The 8,185-nt window shown below is 33.3% G+C and overlaps 1 protein-coding gene across 2 annotated transcripts in view; it reads left to right on the top strand.

Moving 5' to 3' along the window:
• Positions 1-5,507: 5,507 nt before the first annotated feature.
• Positions 5,508-8,185, top strand: part of LOC118197749 (uncharacterized) — a 183,771-nt gene continuing 181,093 nt past the window's right edge. Inside the window, exon 1 of one of the 2 annotated variants that reach the window (XM_035369306.2) lies at positions 5,508-5,570. The gene's annotated coding sequence lies outside the window, so the exon portion shown is untranslated. The remainder of the gene's footprint in view (positions 5,571-8,185) is intronic. The other variant, XM_085810110.1, reaches the window with a different exon arrangement.

Genomic DNA, 8,185 nt, shown 5'->3' with positions numbered 1-8,185 from the left:
AACAATGTTGAGCAACAAAAGACTTCTGTGTTTCCTTTTTTCTAACATATGCCTCATGTTTTTTGACGCGAAATTTTAAGGCTCTCTTAGTTTGGCCAATGTAAATTAAACCGCACTGGCAAGGAATCCTATAAATACCCCAGGAATTCATATCCGGAATGGGGTCCTTGAGTATAGAAGTTGGAATTTTATTGATGGGAGAGTAAACAACCCGAAAGTTAAATTTCTGCAAAATATGTGCAACTTTATAGCTAATTGATGGAAAGAAGGGAATGACAACAGAATTTTTATAATCTCCTAAAATAAGAGTGTGGCTTTTAGTGTGTTGAGATGAGAATTTTTTAACTGCTTGATTAATAATGTTGGGTGAAAAGCCCCTGTCAATAGCTATTGCTTTTAAATAATTTAGTTCTTCATCAAGAGCTAGTTTGGAGGAGCAAACTTGAAGAGCACGGAAAACATAGGAATAAAATGAAGCTAACTTTTGTTTAGTCGGATGACATGATTTAAAGTGTGGTGGAAGGCAAACCGATGAAGGTTTACGGTAAACTGTAGTACTGAAGTTGGATGTGTTACGTGTGACCAGAATGTCGAGAAACGGAAGAGAATTGCAAGTCTCAGGTTCAAAAGTGAACTGAATAGCAGGATCAATAGAATTCATTGTTGAAAGAACTTTATTTAAATCATCTTTATTACCTTCAAACAGGGTAAAAGTGTCGTCTACGTAGCGGAACCATGTCGGGAAGTTTAAAGTTTCAAACAATTTTGATTCATAATAATGCATGTAGATATCAGCCAGGATGGGACTGAGGGGGCTTCCCATGGCTAATCCCTCAGTTTGCTTGTAATATTTATTTTGGAAAACAAAATGTGTTTGTTTCAAACAGAGTTGAGTGAGAAAAATTAGCTCATCAATTTCGATGCAAGAGAAATGAAATTCGCGAAGTCTGGTTTCTAGACATCTTAATGCACCCTCCACTGGGACATTGGTGAATAATGATTTTACATCAAAAGAAACCATGAGTAAATTACGAGGAGAAATGTTTTTAACCTTTTTTACAAACTCTATTGAATATTTTATGGTGTAAATGTTATTGTCTAATAGAGTGGAAAATCTAGAAACTAAATATTTAGCTAATGGATACGAGGCAGTACCTAAATTTGATACAATAGGGCGGAAAGGAATACCACTTTTATGAATTTTGGGAAGAGCATATAATCTGGCACAATTCGCAACAGATGGGATAAGCGAATGTTTTAAGTTGCTTGAAATGATTTGCGAAGATTTGATCGCAGTTTTTATTTTGGATAAGTCCGAAGGTGAAGGATCTTTAGGGATCGGATTATATGGTCCTTCGTTTAAGAGTTTAGTGACACCATCGATATAAGTGTTCTTATCCATGACGACTATCTGGCAACCTTTGTCGGCCTTTGAAATGACAATATCCGGGTTAGAATGAATCTCGCGCATTGTAGCTCTTTCTCTCGCAGTTAGATTTGGTTTCAAAGGTTTATTATTGAATTTCACATTATGAGCGTTAAGATGCCTAATCATTTCTTTCTGTGAATCTGAAACTTTACTGAACTTGAAAGCTTTTTCGATAGGAGCCAAAATCTTTGGAATCGAGGGTTTACAGGTTTGTGAGAAGTTAAAATTATATTTTAGAATTCTCTCTTGTTCTTCTGAAAGACTAACATTAGAAATATTAACTATTGGCTTGATGTTTACAATGGGAAGATTTTTTGAACTACTTGAACTGGAAGACTGTAAAAGAAGTTTTTCGAATTTAACTGCAAGGGTGTTTTTATGACGGTTAACTGCATTCTCCGTTCTAGACCAAGACTTTTGTTCAAGGGCAGTGAATTTTGGATATGTTTTAGCGAGTTCCAGATGAAGCTTATAGAGTTCATGTTCAATTTTGGACAATTGTTGACGTGTATCCCTTATCACGGACCGAAGTAAGGCAAGTTTGCAATTTAACAGAATTCTTGAAACGCGACTCGAAGGTTTTTGATTAGATTTGATTTGAATAAAATTGGGGATCAATTTTTTACATTTACATTTAAGTAAAAAGTCAAGATGATTCAGGAATTTTTGCCGTTTCAGGCGTAATTTAGTGAAACGATTAACGGATGAAGGCATGATAAAGTTAAAATATAATTTTAACTTCTCACAAACCTGTAAACCCTCGATTCCAAAGATTTTGGCTCCTATCGAAAAAGCTTTCAAGTTCAGTAAAGTTTCAGATTCACAGAAAGAAATGATTAGGCATCTTAACGCTCATAATGTGAAATTCAATAATAAACCTTTGAAACCAAATCTAACTGCGAGAGAAAGAGCTACAATGCGCGAGATTCATTCTAACCCGGATATTGTCATTTCAAAGGCCGACAAAGGTTGCCAGATAGTCGTCATGGATAAGAACACTTATATCGATGGTGTCACTAAACTCTTAAACGAAGGACCATATAATCCGATCCCTAAAGATCCTTCACCTTCGGACTTATCCAAAATAAAAACTGCGATCAAATCTTCGCAAATCATTTCAAGCAACTTAAAACATTCGCTTATCCCATCTGTTGCGAATTGTGCCAGATTATATGCTCTTCCCAAAATTCATAAAAGTGGTATTCCTTTCCGCCCTATTGTATCAAATTTAGGTACTGCCTCGTATCCATTAGCTAAATATTTAGTTTCTAGATTTTCCACTCTATTAGACAATAACATTTACACCATAAAATATTCAATAGAGTTTGTAAAAAAGGTTAAAAACATTTCTCCTCGTAATTTACTCATGGTTTCTTTTGATGTAAAATCATTATTCACCAATGTCCCAGTGGAGGGTGCATTAAGATGTCTAGAAACCAGACTTCGCGAATTTCATTTCTCTTGCATCGAAATTGATGAGCTAATTTTTCTCACTCAACTCTGTTTGAAACAAACACATTTTGTTTTCCAAAATAAATATTACAAGCAAACTGAGGGATTAGCCATGGGAAGCCCCCTCAGTCCCATCCTGGCTGATATCTACATGCATTATTATGAATCAAAATTGTTTGAAACTTTAAACTTCCCGACATGGTTCCGCTACGTAGACGACACTTTTACCCTGTTTGAAGGTAATAAAGATGATTTAAATAAAGTTCTTTCAACAATGAATTCTATTGATCCTGCTATTCAGTTCACTTTTGAACCTGAGACTTGCAATTCTCTTCCGTTTCTCGACATTCTGGTCACACGTAACACATCCAACTTCAGTACTACAGTTTACCGTAAACCTTCATCGGTTTGCCTTCCACCACACTTTAAATCATGTCATCCGACTAAACAAAAGTTAGCTTCATTTTATTCCTATGTTTTCCGTGCTCTTCAAGTTTGCTCCTCCAAACTAGCTCTTGATGAAGAACTAAATTATTTAAAAGCAATAGCTATTGACAGGGGCTTTTCACCCAACATTATTAATCAAGCAGTTAAAAAATTCTCATCTCAACACACTAAAAGCCACACTCTTATTTTAGGAGATTATAAAAATTCTGTTGTCATTCCCTTCTTTCCATCAATTAGCTATAAAGTTGCACATATTTTGCAGAAATTTAACTTTCGGGTTGTTTACTCTCCCATCAATAAAATTCCAACTTCTATACTCAAGGACCCCATTCCGGATATGAATTCCTGGGGTATTTATAGGATTCCTTGCCAGTGCGGTTTAATTTACATTGGCCAAACTAAGAGAGCCTTAAAATTTCGCGTCAAAGAACATGAGGCATATGTTAGAAAAAAGGAAACACAGAAGTCTTTTGTTGCTCAACATTGTTGGTCCGAAAATCACACTTTCAATTTTTCTGCTGCCAAAATTATTCAAAAAACATCTTCCATTGGAGAACTGGATTTTCTAGAGGCATTTCACATTCATAAAAATCTTTCTGCTCTAGTTAACGATCCTAATTCCAATCCAAATTTGCCTTCGGCTTTTAGAGAAATTATGTTTTAGTTCTGGTTTCGCCAACAGATGGCGCCACTTGCTTATTCTTGTCCAGGCTTTCTTATCTTATCTAAACATTATTTCCTATCTTGTTCATTTGCGGTTTTGCAGCTGAAGATGATGGTTCGGTAAAACCATCGAAACTAGTCCTGTGAAAAAATTTTGTAAATTAACGCTGATTTTTGTTGTTTGACTTCTGAATTAGACTGTCACGTATTTATAATACGTGACGTAATTGTCACGTATTTTAATATAAATAAAATACCTTATGCTCCTTCATGTGATAAATATCTGCCCTTGTGTTTGTGGTATTTACTAGTAAAAGACAAGATTTCATAAAGGACAAGCTAATGAAAACAATCGTTGCTTTTCGAGATGCTTGAGAAAGAGAAAAGTTATTCGAATACGGCAAAAAGATAGCCTTTGTGAAGGCCTTCCTGATGAAAAATAGCTCGTATTCACTTTACACCCAGCCAGTTTCCTTTAGAAAGTCCTCCACGAAGGCATCTCTCCTTTTATTTAGGGCCCACCAGCGGCCGAGCGGTAACGTCGTTGAACATTGGTAGTTCGGTCCGAGGTTCGAATCCCGCGAACGGGCTGGCTGCATGGGAGTTTTCGTGGTTTTCCCCATGTGTAACGTGTATACGAGCCAGTTTCCCTTAGCAAGTCCTCCACGAAGGCATCCCTCCCCTTAGGCAGATAGCCCTTGCGTGCTTTGCCATAATTAAATACACCATACACCATACACCACTTATGTAGATAGCCCTCGAGGCTTTGCTGTAATTACATAAACCAAAACCATAGGAAAAACCAACCGCGTGGCCAGCCCGTTCGCCTGAGACTGAACCCAAACACTACCAGTATTCAGCTGTCTTAACCATTTAGCCACTGTTGTATCTAAGAGTGTTTGGTTTATTTAATTATGGGAAAGAACACGAGAGCTATCATCCTGAGACTAAGAGAGAGATAGAGAGACAGCAACGATCATTTTGATGTTTAAATTACAGTTTGAATATTTCAATTTCAGATTTTTAAAATTCAGCCTTTAAATTGTCGATTAAACTTCATAAAATTCATAACCTTATACTTGAATCCGCGTAAATTTTAAAGATCATTCCTTTACGAAATATTTAAATTTGCAGGTAAAGTAATAAAATTATATATGATCTCTACTCCTGCAGCATAAAAATGAATATGTCTAGTGCTTTTGTTTTATTACAAATATATGTGACTATTTTTTCAGCCATAAATAGTATAAATTATAATAAAATATTTGACCTCTAAAATTTTGTTTTACTTTCATATTTTATATCTGTAAGTTTAAAAAGTCATCTAAAGCAATAAAATACTTTCTTTAAACCTAATTTATTGAATCAACGGTTCAAAACGTAGATTTCTGAAGTAATTTACAGTTAAAGCAATTCAAGTGACATTAAACCCAAGAGAGTTATCGCTTGATTTGGCTGCGTTTGGAGAATTTGGCGATAGTAGGAGAAAACTGTTGATATGGCAACCCATGTTGTGAATGTGTGCAACACGTGCTTCGGATTAGGACTGGTCATTTAAAGATCGAGCCGTCAGGTGCTTGTAAGTGAACATTCCTCTTTTATCTACCTAGCACAATATTTACCTCTTTTGAGACCTCCTAAACTAAAATTCACAGAGTGTATGTAATGAACGCGCTTTGAAACATTATCAGATTCTAATTGGTATTTTGTTTATTGTTAACTCCTAGAACCGTTTTACCTGAGACGAAAAAGTATATTTCATTAAACGTTATTTTGTCATTTATATAAAAGTTTTTTAATGTGGGAAACACGGTATTTTTTCTATATTAGAGCATTGAATTTGGGGTATTTTCATTAATTGTGCTTGAGCTGTTAAAAAAGTAATTTCGTTGAATTTCCAGTCTATTATACATTTAGTTATTTCAGATTCCACAAATTTTATTACCATAATTTTTTCATTCGAATACCTTTTTCAACTTCTGTATTTTAATTATTAATTAATGTTGACTGTTACATTAATATATAGGATTGATGTAATTATATCACTGTAGTGAGTTTAAATACGTATATACTCAGTGGCATTGAGGAAGAGAAGCATTCAAATTTGAAATAAAAATTTAAGAAAACTGAAAGCAAAAGCAGAACATTTTTACTCATTGCAGAAGAAGGACCTATGCCAACTTCGCTTGAAATGCGCAGAATTTTCTATAAAATCAAAGTCCATCTGACGGTTAATATTGCCCAATTTTAAAATAAATGTACAGATGATTTTTCATTAGCTGCAATACTGGAAAAAAATTTTTTTTTTCTTCAGAATCATTCTATCATTTTATGCAACTAATTTGAATAGGCTTAATTCATAAAACTGTTCATGAAACTAAGACATTCAAATAATTTGTGCATGAAATTAAAGTTTATTTAACGATCCGAATATATATATTTCATTCATGAAACTATGAAAGTTAAATTCACAACATCAGTACTAGTAACTTTTGATCTTAGCCTTCCATGAAACTACATAATTTAAAGCTTATTATAATTTGTTTATTGTATATATATTTTAAGTTTTCGCAATTTTATTTGCTTCGTAAGAATCAGTAACACATGCAGGTGAGATTACTAGTTGCTCTCATCGTTTACTTGTGTTTCTATTTAGGAAATTAATTATTTAAATTAATTAAATTAAATTCGAACAATTAATTAAATTAATTGTTCGAATTTTGCGTAATTACTCATTTATTTCCATTACTTTGAGATTTTACTTGAATGGAACTGATTAAATGGTTTACTTGAATGGTATTGATTTTTAAGCAAAAATGTTTTAGCGAAAAATTGCTAGTTACTACGGTAAATTTATCATTACTACTGTAAATAAACGTAATTCAAAGTAATTTTTCTTACATACTTAATACAGTCTAAAGATTAGAATTATAAGTGCGTAATAGAAATGAATTCGTTTATGAAAGTTAGGGACTGTTAAATGTTGTGTGTTCCCTGACGAAATCAAGCCCCTTAAAAAACAGTGTACAATATTTTCTTATTATAGTTCTGTTAATCTCTAACTAAACAATAATGAAATATTGTAAATTCCTAGCAGTAACTTAATTTAAAGAGGAAATGGATAACAGAAAAAAGCAGTGAATATTTAATAAATTTTCACATGCACGGCGTGTAAATTAGTGATTCCGAAACGTTGGTCACTTCTTGAGACTGCTCTGCATCATCAAACAGCCTGAAATATCAGTTGTTTTCTCTGATCCAAAAACAGATTGGAAAAAATTTTTAATTGGTAGAGGAAAGAGAGGTGTTATAAGAATTTGTGATTAAGATAAATATTTTAAATTAAGAAGTAAGTAATTAACTTCTGTTTAAGGTGGGGAAGGCTCTATACTAAACTTTTCTTGATTTCAAATAATTACAATAAAGTAAAAAAATACGTTGAAGGAACAGGGTTGTACAAACCAGGTTGTCAAGGACTAGCTTTTTAATGAAGCTTTGAAGTCAAATTCTATCTGTATATATAGTCAGATAAAAATGTTTTAAGAATATTGATGGTAAACTGAAAATTTATTATTAATTCTTCTGAAATGTTTTTGTAATGGCAATGAAAGAATGTATTACCATGCTCACTTAGCAAAATGGTCGCTAAAGAAACTTTGGATATCAATGTATTGCAGCATCTTATTAATGCGAAAGCTACTAGGTAACGTTGCATTAAATTTAGTTTTAATTACATAGGTTTTCTACCCCAAAAGAGACGTTAGCCCCGAATGAGATATTGGTCTCAAAACGGTATTTTGCACCAAAACACTTTAATGCATTGTGTCACTTTTCAAATTATTGCCACCAAATATTATCGCCTTGTATTATAATTAAAGAATTAAATAAGGAAGAATCTGCATGAATGTATGTATGTATCTCGCATTTTGGATTAAAAAAATATTACCTAGAGCCATCAGATTTTGAATAACGTAGTAGTGAATCCGAATATGAGCACGTGGAAGCATGGATTTTGAATTTCAAATTTGTTTTATTATCTCTTTCATATTTTTTAAAACTTTAATGAATTTTTAATTAACAAACTCAACGATTTCGAAGCGAGCAGTGGTAACACTGTACGGAATAAAACTTTTTATCTCCAGCTTGCGAGATTATCTGTTGGAAATTATAAAGATATGCTGTTTTTAAATATTT

The sequence above is a fragment of the Stegodyphus dumicola genome, chromosome X2 (genome assembly GCF_044657685.1).
Source record: "Stegodyphus dumicola isolate Sdum_Otavi_A_Nest chromosome X2, ASM4465768v1".
NCBI lineage: Eukaryota > Metazoa > Arthropoda > Arachnida > Araneae > Eresidae > Stegodyphus > Stegodyphus dumicola.
Note: the sequence above shows the minus strand (reverse complement) of the source record. Positions and strands in the feature narration are given on the sequence as shown.